We start from the raw sequence: 18,700 nt of genomic DNA on the forward strand, positions 1-18,700 counted from the left end.
GCAATTCACAAAGTATCATTTTTAGGAGGAATGTAGCAACACTAATATAAACACAATAAAGGACAGACAACGGCTCAGGGGACAAAGATTGCACAGAAAATAAAGAAACAATTTTAAGGAATGTTTAAGTCTTCTTCAAATGAATAGTGTCGTAATAATAAAAAGTTTTCACTTTTGCCTGAAAACAAAATATAACAGTGAGTAGGCTTACATGCCCTGGGGCAAAAAAAATTCCAGGGCCCCACACTTTAACAGGACCCCCCATTTCATCATCTTGCAACCACGAGTCCTGCAGTGCTGTGAGGCTTTAGTGGATTCTGGCCATGGCAAAGCAGGTCCTCTGTTTCTCTGGTAGTTCTGTTATTCAAGTATAATATTGTGAAAGGTAATATGATTTTGAGTTTTTTTTTTTTACTTTTCGGGTGGTAAAAATCTTAATTTTTTATTTCTACATCATATTGATGATTATTTGTGTTTCCTTTCTGGCAAAAAAAAATCAGCAGCCCAAAATTGATTTAGAGCAGGGTTTCTAGATATACTGTGAGAATCAAAAACCACAAAGCAATGCAGGACCTTTTATCTGAAAGAACTAGAACTACAGATGCATCAACCATAAAATAATACAACTACATATAATCTCCAAAATTTATACGGCACATAGTAAAATAAAAGGGGATGTATATACAGTATGTGATGACATCATTCCTTAAAGGGGCTGTGCACTTTTGAGTTAACTTTTAGGGGGTTATTTATCAAGGTCCGAATTTATCTCAATATCGGCTGCTACAAACTCCGATCCAAGCCACTCAAGTTTTTAACGCTTATTTATTATTACATTTTCCCGAAAATTTGCTTTGCGGGAAAAACTCCGATTTTTAGCCCGACACAAGAGTGATATTCTGAGACAATTTCTAATTGTTTTTAATTTTATTTTATTACTTGTGTTTTTTATTTGGGTTTAGCCTTTTATTCAGCAGCTTTCCTGTTTGCAATTTCAGCAATCTGGATGCTAGGGTCCAAATTACCCTAGTAAGCATGCATTAATGTGAATAAGAGACTGGCATATGAATAGGAGAGTGCCTGAATAGAAAGATAAGTAGTTAAAAAGTAGCAAACTATACATTTGTAGCCTTACAAAACATTTGTTTCTAGATGGGTTCAGTGACCTACATTTGAAAGCTGGAAAAAAATGAAGGCAAATAATTTAAATATAATATATTAAAATATACAAAATAAATAATGAATATCAATTGAAAAGTTGCTGAGAATTTGCCATTCTATAACATACTAAAAGTTAAAAGAGCATAGACTTGACCTGCTAAATCCCTTAAATTCTCATGCTGAACAGTGTAGATCAGTAATAGGTAAATAGGATTTTTTTCTAAGCTATTGATTTAAAATCGTCTTATTTGTAACCTTCTAAATATATGTACCCTATTCTCACTGCAGCTGTCAGAGGAAAATTAATTTTATTGTAAATATTATGGACTTGCACTCTCAAAATAATTTATATATTCACACAGGTGGTATTGTAAAAAGGTTCTTTATATGTAATATACAGTTTTTGCAAAACATACAGAAAGTACTATATACAGCATATAACACATTATTAGTTATTTTTAGATTACATACCACTAAAATTATATCTCAAATGCCAAGCAGTACAAGTGAGCAGACACCCTTGGCAGAGAATGAGAATTACCCCGATGTTAGGGTGTAAAAGCTTTTATCAAGGGGAATGCGTGTATGCTAACAGTTGCCAGTAACATAAATTCACAGTGAAACAGCGTGTGTCCATGTCTCTGTCAGGAATGGTTCAGGGAAGCAAGCTATATTAATTATATTGTTAGGGCTTGAATATGTACTGTATGTCTCTTATATTTTTGGATGGCACAGTGTTAGAAAAATGAATTTTAAAAATATGTCTGATGGAAACTCTCCAACCTAGTTTGTTCAAAGCTGGTTTGGGAAACTTTGGTCTGTGCTAAATGTATTTTTCTGGAGGCTATCATCTTGTTAAAACCAAACCCACAAAACATTCCTAGCATTTTGCTTGAGTCTGTTTATACATTTGTTATCAATTTTCAACATTAATGTTACATGAATAGTCAACACTCGCTCAGAATGACATTTTCAATGTATTTGGTTTTCTTGCCCAGTTTCATGCCACTAGCTGATCATCATAGTCGGTCTAGAAATAAGCAGTTTGTCTGACTCACAAAAATTGGTTTAAATGCTAGTTTTGAAGTAAATGATGTTATACACTCTCTAAGGCATTAAAGGGGTGGTTCACCTTTAAGTAAACTTTTCGTATGCAATACAACGACCAATTTCAAGCAACTTTTCCATTGGTTTTCAATATTTATTTTTTACAGTTTTATAATTATTTGCCATTTTTCTTCTACTCTTCCCAGCTTTCAAATGGGCGTCGCTGGCCCCATCTATAAACAAATTCTCTGTAAGGCTACAAATGTATTGTTATTGCTAATTTTTATTTCTCATATTTCTAGTAAGGTCCTCTCCTAGTCACATTTCAGTTTTTCATTTAAATCAATGCATGGTTTGCTTGGGAAATTTGGACCCTAGCTACCTGATTATTTATAATGGAGACTGCTAAATAAAAAGCTAAATAACTCAAAAACTACAGATAATAAATCATTAGGTGAACAACCCCTTTAAGGCAATAAGCTAAATTAAATCGATAATTTAGGGTGCATTTAGATACTGTGCAAATCTGCAGCACACTTATCTGAACCAACTGGCCATACTTGCTTTTTACTTTGTTTAAGCTGCTACTTCTTTCCTGATAGGAAGTTGCCCAAATATAATGAAGAAGAGGACTGTAAAGATAATTTATAGCAAACAAGTTAAAGACAGACACAACTTTTTATTGAGCTTATGTAAAAAATAAAACAGCATAATAAGAATTACAAACGGCATGGTGAATATTTGCCTTTAACTGTATCTTATGTTATGTTGGATTTAAAGAGAGGGCTAAATATTGCAACCTCTAGAATTATGGAAAAAAAGAATATTGGCATTAATTAAAACCTGGAATGCCAACTATATTTACATAACTAAAGGGAAGAGAAGATGGTGTATCTGCCAGTAGAAGTATGTGATCTATTATCTGAAAATCCATTGTATCTAGGTAGAAACCATCCCTGTTTTGGTTGGCTCACTATTGTGTTAGTCCAGTGGTATATGGACTTTGGAAAGCCTTGTTCTGATGTATGCAATTGAGTAACTGAAAAATTATTTTCGTGCCTAAAAAGAGTACATTTCACCCCCAAATCCAGTTCACAGAATCTGTTTCTACTGTTAGAGCAATCTTTCATTAAAGCTTATTTTGATTTAACTATAGTGCCCATTAACTGCAGGAACCTTTTCCCAGACAGGGGAGAAGGGCAGAGCAGATCAAGGAAACAAGTGCATTCAGTAACTGTACAGTCTGTATATTCACTGAAATATCTTACTTATTTCAAACACAATATCTAGTACTCTTCAAAATATTATACAGCCTTCCTAAAAAGAATGATGCTGTGGTTTCATTTCAGAAGGATCTGTAACACTGTATTACACAAATCTTTACACTTGAATGTAATCTTTACACACATACTTTATATGTGAAGGATCTTTGACATGCGTCGGTCATGTGGGTATTGGAGTAGATGATTGATAATCTGAAGTAGACAGGGTTCCTTTCCATCTTCAAAAAAATATGTTCCCAAAGCCATATATTATTGCATCCCATGGGAGGAAATTTGTAGTGCAGTAAAATCACATATCTGTTGACACTGGGGAATGTTTATTAATGTTTGTACAATTCATGCTGAGTTTGAGCAGCTGTAGCTTAGTGCAGGTAGGATCTGTAACCTCGATTTTATTATAAACAAAATGTGTGGAGCTGCTACAATAAACCTCTTAAATATAAAGGTTAGATATCAGTAAACATCCTTAGACAAGGAGCAGACAATCTGTGTTTTTACAGCACAGATCGTACTAAAAATTCTACTATAATAAGCCTACCACAAATTAGTACAGGGTAATAAAAGGTAGAAAACAATTCGACATGCCTCAGTAAAATAATGGAGATTCAGAAGCAACTACAATTGTTTTTTATTACCTTTAGGGCAAAGTCACAGATATTGTTTGTTCCCCTTCTCTCCTCCTGTGCTCTCTTCCACAACTCCATGTAGCTGCACTGACATGCACAGCATATAACATAGTAAGTTAGGTTGAAAAAAGACACATCAATCAAGTTCAACCTTTAACTTTTTTAACTTGCCTAACTGCTAGTTGATCCCTAATGAACAAGTAAAACTGGGCCCAATACCAAGCCCTGAGGGACCCCACTAAGAATCTTACTTAAAGCTTTGGCAGCTACACAGAGTGGAGATTGGCCGAAAGAATGCAAAACAGTGCATATTGCTAAGTGGCAAAAATGAGCCCCACCCATTTTATATGACACACTTTAAGGCCCCACTTCTTGCAACCTACCCACCTTAACATGGGGTTGTATGGGATAGGCCTGATATTAATATGCTATCATAAAAAAAGTCACAATTATTCTGTCTAGCCACCGCTACACAGCCAACAGGACCAATTTTGTTGTTCTTATTCCATAATAACATTATTCCATAATATCTGCTTTTCTCTTATTTCCATAAGTGCTTTTCTTAAATTTCCTTCCTTCCAGTTATACTTTATTCTTTCTTGAACATTCCATTGTCCATACTTTACCCCAGGGCTCCCCAACCTTTTTAAACCGTGAGCCACATTCAAATATAAAAAGAGTTGGGGAGCAACACAAGCATGAAAAAGTCTCTTGGGGTGCCAAATAATGGATGTGATGGGCTATTTGGTAGCCCCTATGTGGACTGGCAGCCTACAAGAAGCTCTACTTGGCACTATACTTCGTTTTTATGCAATTAAAACTTGCTTTCAAGCTTGGTATTCAAAAATAATCACGTACTTTGAGGACCCTGAGAGCAACATCCAAGGGGTTGGAGAGCAACATGTTGCTCACGAGCTACTGGTTGGGGATCACTGCTTTACCCCCACTCCCATCTGAGGATCACCCATCTTTCCTTACTTCTTTTGTGTTCTTACTTTACCATTCTCCATGACATTCCCTCAGACCCCTCTTCCTCCCTCTTCTCTGTCATTTTTGGCTGATGCTTTCTTTGTGTACACTTCATCTTTGCCTTTAATTACTTTTTTGCCCTTTACATTCCCTTTACTTTACTCATCTACTGTTGTCTTTTATCCTAATTTCACCAATTGTTATCTGCTTTCCTCTTATTCCCTCTTATTTCCATGTCCCCCTTCCTGTGGTCTTCTGTGCAATAGGTGAGGAGCGATGGCGGACATAGGAGGTTACCAGTAATTACAGGTCTGTGCATTGCTGTACATTCTTTTATGAATATAGTTCCTGTACAGTTCTGTTCTCTTAGCGTACTTAAGCCCTGTTTTATAGAGAAAACGTTTTAATATTAGTGCCCCTTTAAACAAACTCATGGAGAATAACAGGTCACCCCTGTTTCTTGAAGATATTCATAATTACTCATACCACTATATGATGTGACTTCTAAATCCCTTTCCCTCCCAAACTGTAAAATCATAACATTTCTTACACTCATCATCCATAAACACCTATTCAAATTTTCAAGAACGGTGCAGGAACCCAAGCTGCCAAATCAGTTATGTTCACTTCAAAGGCAAGCAAAGATGCAGTACCGGGAATAAGGAATAAATCCAAAGCACATGAGAAGTGAAAATGTTTAGCATGATAGTATTTTAGGTTTGTGATAATTTGATTTGGTAATTTTCAATTTAATGCTCATGATATGTACTAGAGAAAGAATGGCAGTGCCTTGATGTGACAGGAATACCCTAACAACATCCATACTCCATGATTAGTAATATATATATATAAATATATATATACACCTTTTTCTCAGTTTCTCACTTGGCTTCCTCCTAAAACTTGTTGTGTGGGCTATTTACACACAGGCTGATGTCACTGGCTCATTCAAGCCCTGTGTATGGAGTATGAGCAGTAGTCCACATTCAAGGACTCCAGTGCTTGTGATAATGGATTTTGTCAGAACTTCTGGGGGTCTATACATAAGCAAACAGCAAGAAATCCTGATTGTAAAATTCATGATTAGAGAGCAAAATTTAGCCGTTACGGAGGCATTGAAGAGGCAAGTTCATGTCCAAATTACTGTAACATATCTTGCTTTATCATTTAATTAGGGAAACAGGTACTGTTTCTTCCTCAGATTTCAAAATTGAATATAACTGATGTGTTTTAAATAAAAAAAAAACAAAAAACTTTTTTTCCCATGACAATATCCCTTTATTGATAAATAAGGCAAAATCAAGGATGGGAGTTTGGTCGAGCTTTTTTTATTTAAACAATGAGATAAAATCGAATTTTAGTAAATAACCCCCTTAATATACTTGCTATAATTTTGGAGAATGTAAAAATGGTAGAGTTGATGCAGCAAAGGTAAAAACGAGTTACAAAACATAACTAAGAATAATGGAGAAAAAAAGAACGGAGTGGCCTGCAAATACTACAGTGATGAGTACATAGTAACAGAGATAAAAAAAAAGGTCATTTACAATGCCCAATGCAGTAAGCAAAGTGCAAAAAGGCCACAATTGGCCTTGTAGCTTTAAATCCAAAAGTGTGTGTGTGGGGGGGGGGAAAGGCTTGTACTCTGTGCTATATTACTGAAATATCAATATGAATGATCAATACTATACTATCAATAAATGCAGAGCACAGTGTAAAATTTGAAGGGTGAGTGAAGGAACTTTACAAAGAAGAAACTTCCTTTCTCATGTGACATCTAAGTACACAGCCCTTTGTAACTATAAGGTAAATGGCACATGTATTATTTCCCCCATATACACAATTCAGGTGGCAGTGAATCGTTTCAAACACCTCTGTGACACCTGTTGTGACTATAGTTTCAATTTATGTTTATTATAATGTTTGTCCTCTTTGTTTGTACTTTAATGTATTTCAAAAATGTTCAGCAGTGTGTACTTAAGTAGTGCTATATAAATCAATATCTACATATATGTTAGAACTGAAAACAGATCCAATTTCTCCGGTTGTGCATTGTGACCTTTATGTGCTCCTTGCTCCCTTAGGAAGACAAGCAAAGCTGGGGTAGAATTCCCAATTGTAAATCACATTAGGATCATTAAACCTTTTCTGTGGCACTTACAACAGGCAGTACTGCCAGTCATGGGAACCAACCTGAGTAATAAATCCATGAATTATCTGGCTCACACTGACCTCTTCTCACGCTACAACAGCTCCTTTGATCTGACGGTTGCATTCAGTGTTGCCCAAACCCAGTGGTTGCATTCATAAAAATAGACAACTAATAATTCATAACAAACACACTTTACCTCATGCATGGCACACACACACACAGATAGTCAGTTACTACTTATTAGATATCCATTTTAATACAAAAATGATGTCTTTGTTAACTGAGCTCTAGAAACTACCACTTACAGTGTGTTTTAACAAACATTGGGAAAGGTTTCATGCAGTGTATATTAGCTATTAGCCATATATAAAGAAAAATAGCCTTTCATCATTGGGTGCAAATAAACTTTTTGCACTCAAGCCAGCAGACCCTATGCATCCTCCACACACAGATGGTAGCAGGAGGCAGAGTTGCTAGTGTAGATAGCACAATTGTGCTTTTCTACACAAAAAGAATTCTTCTTAACCAAATGTAAAATTTCTTTTCAAAGTTACCAGGGTTAGCTATTTGCCACCTCTAGTAAAGTTCTGCCAGGAGCAAGGTTCTTGCCTCGCCTGACAAGATTCCTGAATTCTTCATCATAAAGAATATATTTCACAGAAATAATAATTGGTGCATTGTGACAAAACAGGGAACTGTGCGTGGATTGTAAAAGAACTAGGAAGTTGTATATGCAACAGTATCTAAGCTTTTTGCGTCTTACAATTAGGCCTTAGCAATTGTAAACCAGGACAAATATACCATAAGTGAAGGGTACATTTTCTAACTACAGCCAGTAAACCAACCCAGCGTAACCAATCTTTCAGTGTAATTTAATATTGTAGGAATAATCACCAAGTATAGAATGGCATCTATTAAAGGACACCTACCACCCAAAATTGTTTCCCTCACTGGAGTTGCAGGCTAATAAAGCCCACAATACAAAAACAATTGTTTTTTCCAAACAAAATGGACTCTGTAATGGGAGGGAGATGCTGATGCTGTTAGCCAGGGGTGCTTTGCCAATGAAGCGAGTTGAGGCTGTTGCCTCAGGCGGCAGCTCTCCACTAGGTACCAGGGGCAGCAAAAATGCTGTTCCTGGTACTTTAAGAGCGAATTTCCGGGGGAGGGGGGGCAGTAGCAACTGCTGCTGCCTCAGGCGGCGGAGGGGCCAGGATCGCCCCTGCTGTTAGCCATGTGTAGTGGCACAAATACACATAATGAATGCTTCTCCCAGGGTCAAAGCTGTGGCACTACTCTCATTGGCACAACATGGCATCAAGAGCACCGCTCCCTCTCTATGTGGGTGGTCTAATGCTTGGTGGAGCATTTTTGGGGGGAATAACAATTGTTTCCCCCAACTAGAGTGTGGTTAGTTCACACCTCTGGTGCTGGTGCCATAGCTTTTGTCACTACTTGTGATTGTTGCAAATCCTGCATCCATTAAAAACCCTTTCCTCATGCCTAATGTATTAGACCTGTGATGTCCAACTGTCGGCCCTTGGGCCAGAAGACCCCCCCCTTGTGTGGCCCCCCCACATGAAAGTCTGCCTGCTGTGACTTCTTACCTTGTGTAGACTTTAACAGGTATCAATAATGAGATTAACTGGCCCCTGCATTGTTTACACCTCAATATCAGACAGTAACCTCCTGCATTGTTCACACCTATAATCCCCCTGCATTGTTCACACCTATAATCCCCCTGCATTGTTCACACTATTGTTCCCTTCTGTAAAGACTGAAAGTGCCCACATTGTTAACCTGTTCACACCTCATACAATAGGGCACCAGCATTGTGTCACTGTAATGGTCCGGATAGGCTTCCCTGTCTCCTGCTGTATTCTGCTTGCCCCCATGCTCCTTGTGTGTGCCATACTATGTCTGCCCTATGCTACCTGTGTGCTATACTCTGCCTGCCTTATGCTCCCTGTATGCCATACTCTGCCTGTCCTATGCTCCCTGTGTGCCCTACTCTGCCTGCCCTATATTCCCTGTATGCCATACTCTGCCTGTCTTATGCTCCCTGTGTGTGCCATACTCTGCCTGCCATATGCTCCCTGTGTGTCATACTCTGCCTGCCCTATGCTTCCTGTATGCCATACTCTGATTGTCTTATGCTCCCTGTGTGTGCCATACTCTGCCTGCCCTATGCTCCCTGTGTGCCATACTCTGCCTGCCTTATGCTCCCTGTGTGTGTCATACTCTGGTTGCCCTATGCACACTGTGTGCCATGCTCTGCCTGCCCTATGCTCCTTGTGTGTGCCATACTCTACCTGTACTATGCTCCCTGTGTGCCATACTCTGCCTGCCCTATGTTCCCCGTATGCCATACTCTGCCTGTCTTATGATCCCTGTGTGTGCCATACTCTGCCTGCCCTATGATCTGTGCCTGTTCCTGTACGTCCAGAATTTTACCTGCTCTTTTGTGTCCAGAATGTCACATTTTAGCTGCTGCTTCTGCTCATCCCCAATGTTTCTGAATAGTTATGGGCGAATTTATTCGCCAGGCACAAATTTGCAGGGAATTTCCATATTTCGCAGCCGCTGAAAACATTAGTGAATTTGCCACTAAAATTCCGGAGTCAAAACTTGCATTTCACAAATTTTTCAGCCGTTTTTCATGGCGAAGCGAAATGGGACAAATTCGCCCATCACTGTTTCAGAACCAATGTGGGTGTGGTTGGGCAGCAAGCTGCCCCCCAAAATCCTGCCGCCCTAGGCCCAGGCCTTGGTGGCCTCTCCACAAATCAGGACTTGCCTAAATCTTCATACTTTCTATTCTGTTTCTGCATGTTCTGATCTGTTGCCCACTTGATCCTGCTCAACTCTATCAGATCTTCATCCACCCAATCATATTCCTGTGTTTACACATCTTTGCACACACCCTATTGTTCCTATCCTTGTGTTTCTACACACCACCCATTCCAACCTGCTCCAAAGTGTCCAGTGTCCTGCTTTGTCCTGCTTCAATTGATGCTGATATTAAATCACTTCTATGTCAAAGAGATTTTAGTAACCACAGTTGCCTTTGTTAAGATCCCCTGTATTAAACACTATTATGCTCTGTATGGCAGTATACACAGGCAAACAACTGTTACAATTAGTATTACCCTTTATTATGCTATGTTTAACACTATTTACCTAAGTCTGCCATTTCTCTTTATGCTGTATCCATATTACAGCATACTATTAGAGGCTAACTAGAAGATTAATATGATTTTATATTTATATACCACTCAGCCAAAAGTTGGGATTGAAAGGAAATGACAGAAGTGCTACCAACACATACTCAGCAAAATCTCCCATGTAGAAAAGTGCTAGTGGCACACTTCCATGCAATTAACACAGGACATCTAACAAATCTATTCCAGAGACAACTTCAGCACAAAATGGTCTTATTTAAGAAATAGGTAATCACTTTTTGCATTTCCAGCCTTTTTCTATATTTACCATTGATTGTCCGTAATCTAGTCTTCTATTTCAGTAAAAAAGTCATCATAAAATCACCAAAAAACGTCAAAAGTATGTTTTCTAAATGCTACTACAGTTTTTATAAACAAGCTACTCTGTAGCTCCATTTAAATTGGTATTGAACTATAGGGCACAGGTCTTCATAGCAGATAAAAGTGTGGAATACAATTTTTTGAAAATATTTTTTAAACTTTACATTATATTATCTGCCATAATTTTCGGGTGCAAACTCTAGAGGTTGAATTTAGTGGCTTTTTGAAAGCACAACTTTATTTTTCCAAAAAATGTTAGATGTTTTTTTGTGAAACTAACCTCTTAAAACTTGAATTTTTTTCAAGAAAACACAACTTTTTTTTCGAGAAAACAACTCAATTTTTAATAAAGAACTCTCTTGATAAAGTTGATAGCGTTTTAGAGAAATAAAACAACACAATTTTTTAGAGAAAAATAGGATTCATGAAAAAAAAGAATTCTGAATTATACAGTAGTAAATCGGCCTCATAGTATTGCATAGGATTACAAACCTATGTATCTTACAAAGGCTACAAAAATAATAGTGTAGACTAGATATCAAAAATTAATAAAGAAAAATACAGAATTCATAAAATGTCTAAGAATTCAATAAAATCAGCCACATGGTCCTAGCTTCCACCCTCTCAAGAATGTGCATGCATGCACTGGAGCACTGGGGAGCTGTGTGTCCCCAGTGCCTCTTAGAATGCAGCTGGACAGTATGCTGCCCCTGGAATCCTAGGCCTGGCCTTAGAGAGAGAGAGTTCCACAACTTCAAAGTCCTCACTGTATGAAACCCTTTTCACATCTTAAGATAAAACCAATTTTTTCTCTAAGCTGCATAAATAATCTTGTGTATACTGGAAGGACCTACTGGTGAATAAAGCATGGGGGGATATGATTTCTTTGTATAAATATACGAGGGGACCATACAATAAATTCTTGGAGGCTTTATTCATCAGCAGGTCCTCCTAGTGAACTCTCTCCTAGAGGTTGTTTTGGACATGGCATTCCTTTGGTCCCTCTGTGTACCCCCATGAGAATTTTAGCGGTAGACAAAAGACCCCTAGGGTCAGGTATTGTTAACAAAAAAACTGTTTTCTTTTCTTTGTGTATTAACAATTCTCACTGCGAGGAGATAGCCCTTTTTCTTATTGAAGGTGCCTCTTCTCCTCTTATTTTGGGGTTACCCTGGCTCCAGGTTCATAATCCCCAAATTGATTGGGTTACGGGGGAGATTTCTCAGTGGGGTTCAAATTGTGGGGGCGTCTGTATCCTTCCAATAATAGCAACTACCTCACTAGAGGGTTTACCTGCAGCCCATTCGGCATATGCCGACGTCTTTTCTAAGAAGGCTGCAGAAATCTTACCCCCACATAGACAGTATGACTGTCCCATTGACCTAGTTCCAGGTTCCTCTCCTCCTCGTGGTCGTACTTACCCTCTTTCTTTACCTGAAGCCCAAGCTATGAAGGACTATATCAAAGAAAATCTTGAGAGAGGTTTCATCCGGCCTTCTAATTCTCCTGCCGGTGCTGGGTTTTTCTTTGTGGGTAAAAAAGACGGTGGTCTTCGTCCTTGTATTGATTACAGGGGTTTAAATAAAATCACCATTAAGAACTGCTACCCCCTTCCTCTAATTTCTGAGCTATTTGACCAGGTTTACGGTGCCCAAGTCTATACCAAGCTTGATCTTAGAGGTGCTTTCAATCTCATTCGTATTAGAGAGGGGGATGAGTGGAAAACCGCATTTAACACCAGGGATGGCCACTACGAATATCTAGTAATGCCCTTTGGGCTCTGTAACGCCCCCGCAGTTTTTCAAGAATTTGTCAATGACATCTTTCGAGATCTGTTGGGGGTATTCGTGGTGGGCTATCTTGACGATATTCTTATTTTCTCTTCCAATCTAAGTACACATCGTAATCATGTTTGTGAAGTCTTACGAAGGCTAAGGGAAAATAATCTTTATGCGAAACTGGAGAAATGTACCTTTGAGGTGTCTTCTGTTCAGTTTTTGGGGTTTATTATTTCCAACAATGGTCTAGAAATGGATCCAGGCAAGGTGAGAGCTGTCCTGGATTGGGCCCAACCCCTTTTGTTACGTGCAGTTCAAAGATTTCTTGGTTTTGCCAACTATTATCGTCAATTTATTAAGAATTTTTCTCTTATTGTGGCCCCCATCACAAATTTAACTAAGAAGGGCGCTGATCCCAATATATGGCCTCCTGAAGCCTTACAGGCTTTTGAAACCCTCAAAAGGGAGTTCAGTTCTGCCCCTATTCTTCTACACCCTGATTCTGCTCTTCCCTTCATTGTGGAGGTTGATGCTTCTGAGGTAGGAGCGGGGGCAGTCCTTTCTCAAAGGCACCCGATAACCAACAAATTGCACCCCTGTGCCTTTTTCTCTAAGAAGTTTTTACCTGCAGAGGTAAATTACGACATAGGGAACAGGGAGTTGTTGGCTGTCAAATTGGCCTTTGAGGAATGGCGGCATCTCTTAGAGGGTGCAAAACATGTGGTGACGGTCTATACAGACCATAAAAACTTATTTTATATCGAGTCTGCTAAACGCCTGAATTCTAGGCAAGCCATGTGGGCTTTATTCTTCTCAAGATTTAATTTCTCTTTAACTTTCAGGCCTGGTTCCAAAAATACCAAGGCAGATGCACTCTCTAGGAGTTTTGAATCTATTCCCTCCGACTCTAGTGAGTGTACTCCCATCATCCCTAAAGAATTAATTTTGGCCACTTTAGAATCTGACCTTTCCTCCTTGTTACTTCCTTTACAAACAATTGCTCCTTCTGATACTCCCCCTGGGAGATGGTTTGTTCCTGAGGAGCTTAGGGAGCAGGTTTTGAAGGAGGTTCATGATTCTAAAATGGTGGGACACCCGGGGGTTGCTAAAACTGTTTCTCTATGGTCCCGTCATGTTTGGTGGCCTTCTCTCAAACTGGATACTAAAACTTTTGTCAACTCCTGTCCAATCTGTCAAAGGTCTAAGTCATCTCATCATCTGTCCCAAGGTCTGTTAAATCCCTTACCCATCCCACAGAAACCTTGGTCCCGCATTTCCATGGATTTTATTGTTGAATTGCCCCATTCTCAGGGTAAGACTATGATCTGGGTGGTGGTCGATCATGTTTTTAAATTTCATGGTTTTCCTGAAAATATTGTTTCTGACAAGGGGGTTCAGTTTGTTTCAAAATTTTGGCGTGCTTTCTGTTCTCTGGTTGGAACTGAATTATCCTTTTCCTCTGCCTATCACCCCCAAACGAATGGTCAAACCGAAAGGGTAAACCAGTCCCTTGAACAATATCTTAGGTGCTATGTGTCCGATAATCAATCTACATGGTCCGAACTGTTACCCTGGGCGGAATTTGCATACAATAATGCTACCCATTCCTCCTCAGGAGAGTCTCCTTTCTTTATTGTCAATGGGTTGCACCCCAAAGCATTTTCTTTTTCTGGCTCTAATTCTCCTGTACCCTCTGCCAATTCCTCTGTTCTTAAATTTTCTGAAATTTGGTCTCAGGTGCACAATTCCTTGTCAGCAGCTTCCCTTGCTCAGAAAAGAGCTGCTGACAAATCCCGTAGGGAAGCACCCCAATACAAGGTGGGGGACTTAGTATGGTTGTCTTCAAAGAACATCAAGCTGAAGGTTCCCTCTCCCAAATTGGGTCCCAGATTCATTGGTCCATACCCCATCATTGCAATAAACAATCCATCCTCTGTACGTCTTCAATTACCCGCTAATTTTAAAATTTCTAATTCCTTCCATGTTTCTCTTTTAAAACCTGCCACTAATGTTCATCATTTGTCTGTTCCTCCCCCAGTGTTGGTTGAAGGTCAGCCTGAATATGAGATCCATGAGTTCCTCGATTCCCGCCTGGTGCGAGGTAAGCTACAATATCTAACTAGGTGGAAGGGCCATTCGGTCCTGAGGAGAACTCTTGGGTCTCAGTTGATGACATCAAGGCTGACCGCCTCAGGAGGCAATTCCATGCTAAGTTTCCTGAGAAGCCTGGGGGTCCAGTGGTCATCCTTCTCTGCCAGCTTCCTAATGCGCGCCGCGCGCACTTCCGGTTTATATAGGCGCATGCGTGCTGGCGTGATGACGTCAGCGCGCAATGGCGTGAAATTCAAATGGATTTAAAGAGACATTTGCTTTTATGCATTGCCCGTGATAGGATATGTTCCTGGTGCTATTAGCTGTTGCTATTCTGTTTGAATCTGATCCTGATTGTCTGTTTTGACCCCTGCCTGCCTGTTTGACTACTCTTATCTCTGGAACCTGACCCTTGCCTGAAACTGACCTTGACTCTGCTTAACCCTCCTGTTTGACGTTCTGGTTTGACCTCTGCCTGTTATTTGACTCCGATTCTGCCTCAGCCCATCTGATTGATTACCCGGTTTGACCCTTGCCTGCCTGACGACTCTAGCTATGCCTTGACCCGGCCTGTCTGACCACGAATTTGTCTTACGTTATTGTACCACGACCTTCGGCCTAACTGACTTTAACAACAGTCGTGCCCCTTCGCTTGCCAGAACTCCTCGCCTTGCTCCTCTCGAAAAGTCCAGGTGGCATCTGAGTACGCTGAGGGCTCCTCCCGAAGCCAAAGGCAGTCACACTACTGGTGAAGCCGAGACCAGGGAGCTTGGCATTAGTTCTGGTTTAGGGTGCCGACTGTAACACTCAACTATGGCTAGACCCACTTCCACTACAATTATATCAGAAATGTAGCAATTCAATGGCTGGCTCTGAGGTGGGAGGTCACCTTTTTCATTCTTTTATTTATTTGTCTTTATATTGTTTTCATGTAGACTGTCTTCTGACTAATCTAATTATATCTCTGTTCATAGTTGGGATATGAATATGTGCCCTTTCATCATGTTTCCCCTTAGTTAGATAATTCCCCCACTCCAGTGATAACTAAAACTGTATTTTAAAGCTAAAACAGATCACACATGGTCTTCTTCTGTTTTCTCTTATTTCACTTTGCAATGCAGTCAGCGACTTGTCTGTATATCTCTCCAAAGCTTGAGAAAGGTCCAGATAGATACCATACACTGACCCTGAAGTAAGTGAATGGCATCGCTCAAGTGAATGTGAACAGGACTTTTGTACTCTGCTCTACATGACATTTGTTTAGCTGTGAGCGTTTCTGTCAGTGCTTCTGTTTGATTCTGACGTAAATGAAAAGCAATGTCTAAAAATAATGGATATCAATGAAGTGTAAAAGAAATGTAACTGAGACCTAATGTTACATAGTAAGTCAGTTAAGTGGAAAGAAAAGACATAAGTCCATCAAGTTCAATTATTCCAAACAAAGTTCCCAAGCAGGACAGCCTCCAATTTAATAAACCCCCTCTTTCCTCATCTTGGTGCCAATGCGGTAATTATATAGCTCTCTGGATCAACTGCTAAATCATTTTTAAGAGTTTTAACAGTAAATCAGTAAATATTGCCCTTTGCCTTGTGACAACAGTTACTGATGGTCTGTGTGCTCCCACAGAGACCTGCAGAATATAATGGTACTCTAACTGTAACAGGAAGAAGCACAGGAATAAAATAAATGGAATTACCTGACTGCCATTATAGTGCCATCCTACCATAAAACTTATTTTCTGCTAGTTTTAATAGATACTCTCTTGTTACCTCTACTATTCTAGAAGGATAGATAGAAACAGACATGGAACCTATTTTCCTGTATCATTGTGAAGATATCTGGAATAATGTCTTTGGGCTAGCCTGCCATCTTGTGGTGAATGTCAATACTACAGCTAAAACTGAAACCTATATGCTGCAAAAAATGACCATTTATGAAAACAATCTTTTATAATCCAAAACCTTTCTTTATCGAAATCAGTCATTTTACCATGCTTAAAATGTCTCTTTAAACTGATTTAAACCTGTGTAGCATAAGAAGATTACCAATTTTAAATTATGCAAACTTGTGCTTTGTACATTTTGTTTCAGAATATGAGTATTGCACCGTTTAACTGGATTTAAAAAGCTGAATTTACATTGAATAAGATTCAACTTTCTAGTATCTTTACCATATCATATAGTAAATAAGCGTCACTGCAATAAAAGTTGGAAGGACTGAAAGCAGTGGGAAATCAATGGGACCCAGCAAATAATGTGGTAGCCTTTGCTGATAAAATTTACACTTTAAACATTGATATCAGCTCAGAGTAATTAAAATATACCACTTTTATTTGCTGTTGTTATTGGAACTTATATTGCCCTAGCTTTTGTTTTTTTTATTGCTCTAGTGTGATTAATTAAAAAATGTTGTGGAGTCCCAAGGGTAAAACATTACATAAGATTTATCCTCCAAGCAGTAGTACCATAAACATAAGTACAATTATAGTGTAGACCCTATCTACATGAAGGTAGAAACATAAAAATGAGTTTTGGCCTATTTTAAAGTTGCAGTGATACAAAATGATATATATACATCTATTAGTGTATTTATCAGCTATGGGAAATGAAGTCAGAAGAGATTTGGGGTTTTGCTGTTCTGAATGTAGCAATGGCAGGATGAAAGTTGCACTGTATGCAACACTATTGCTGTAAAAAAGCAAGTTTTAGCTACATAAAATAAAGGATAAAAATAAATAAAAGTGAAAGACGCAAAAAATGAAAACGTATTTCCCTGACCGGGAATCGAACCCGGGCCGCGGCGGTGAGAGCGCCGAATCCTAACCACTAGACCACCAGGGAAACTATACGGAGGATACATTATATTTACTGTAGTACTATAAGTAGAATAAATACTATTTTTTACTTCCTATACTTAGTATTTGTTTTGTTCAGGATAACCTGTAAGGCACCATTATTCTCCATTTAGTAGAACACGCTGCAAGCCAACCTGATACAGAAACACCAGCGACTGCGCACGTCCTCGGGTTCCAGCCATGTTCCATGCGCCCTCTGGCGTCCTTTTCTCGCAACTGTATAAGAGCAATACTATATCACCTGTTTCCGTTTGCTGCTAAGGCGCTGTTCTGCTGCAAATTATACGTGTTTGAGACTGCTAAATTGTAATACTTAACGCGAGGCAGATGAAAAATGTCTTTTCTCCCCCGAAAAAGTAGCGTAAAGCTGATTTTCCTACTTTGTGGAAGATTAGAACGCTATTTGGAATCCATCCTACTGTAACTTTGTAATAAGCAGCGCGTAAGTTTTCTTATGTGGGCTGCTGACAGTTGCTAAGTAGTGCCTGCTGACAGTTGGTATTGTGGAGGAACAATAAGATAAATGCAGTTGCACAGCCATGAATTGCAGTTAATAATACATTCCAGAGCACATGAAGTAATACATTCCTGAACGTTTAAAACCATGGCTAACAGGTTAGCTTGTTAGCTGTAAGATATTCATGGCTTGGGGTGGCTGTAATTTGACACATATATACATTGGGTTTTTTTAGGCCATTTAGCCATAGTTAATTTATTATATATGTCCCTCCCTGGTCCTTGGAACCTTTATTGGAGAGACAGTCATACATTGTGGGAACCATCACTGCTACAGAGGTGACTGCCAGGATGTACTGGAGGCCCATAGGGGATTATGATATACTGTATAAGCAATTATATAACAATGGTTTATTCCCAAAGTTGGGTTGGAAGGCCCTTTTGATGCATGGGCAGATTAAATATTACCACAGAATGATCTGTGTCGGTGAGCAGTTGTATATGTTTGCAGAGGATGTGACGGGGCCTACTGGCAAATCAGTCAGATACCAGAGAGAACTTGCTCATGTATTGTCACTATTAGCTTTAGCATAAAACACAAGATAATCAAACTTCTAACATAGACAACTGTCTTGAACTAAAGAAAACATTTGGCTGATATGTTTGTTTTGTGGTCTTGCATATGCTTTGTTTATAGGTGTTTGGCCCTTTTTCGTTGTGGAAAAAAATCCTTTTTTCTA

General features: G+C 39.1%; 1 non-coding gene across 1 annotated transcript; it reads right to left on the reverse strand.

The window, feature by feature from the left end:
• Positions 1–17,418: 17,418 nt before the first annotated feature.
• Positions 17,419–17,490, reverse strand: trnae-cuc. Its single transcript has one exon. It is a non-coding gene; the product is annotated as a tRNA-Glu (tRNA).
• Between the last annotated feature and the right edge of the window lie 1,210 nt (positions 17,491–18,700).

This window comes from Xenopus laevis, chromosome 5L (assembly GCF_017654675.1).
Source record: "Xenopus laevis strain J_2021 chromosome 5L, Xenopus_laevis_v10.1, whole genome shotgun sequence".
Taxonomy (NCBI): domain Eukaryota; kingdom Metazoa; phylum Chordata; class Amphibia; order Anura; family Pipidae; genus Xenopus; species Xenopus laevis.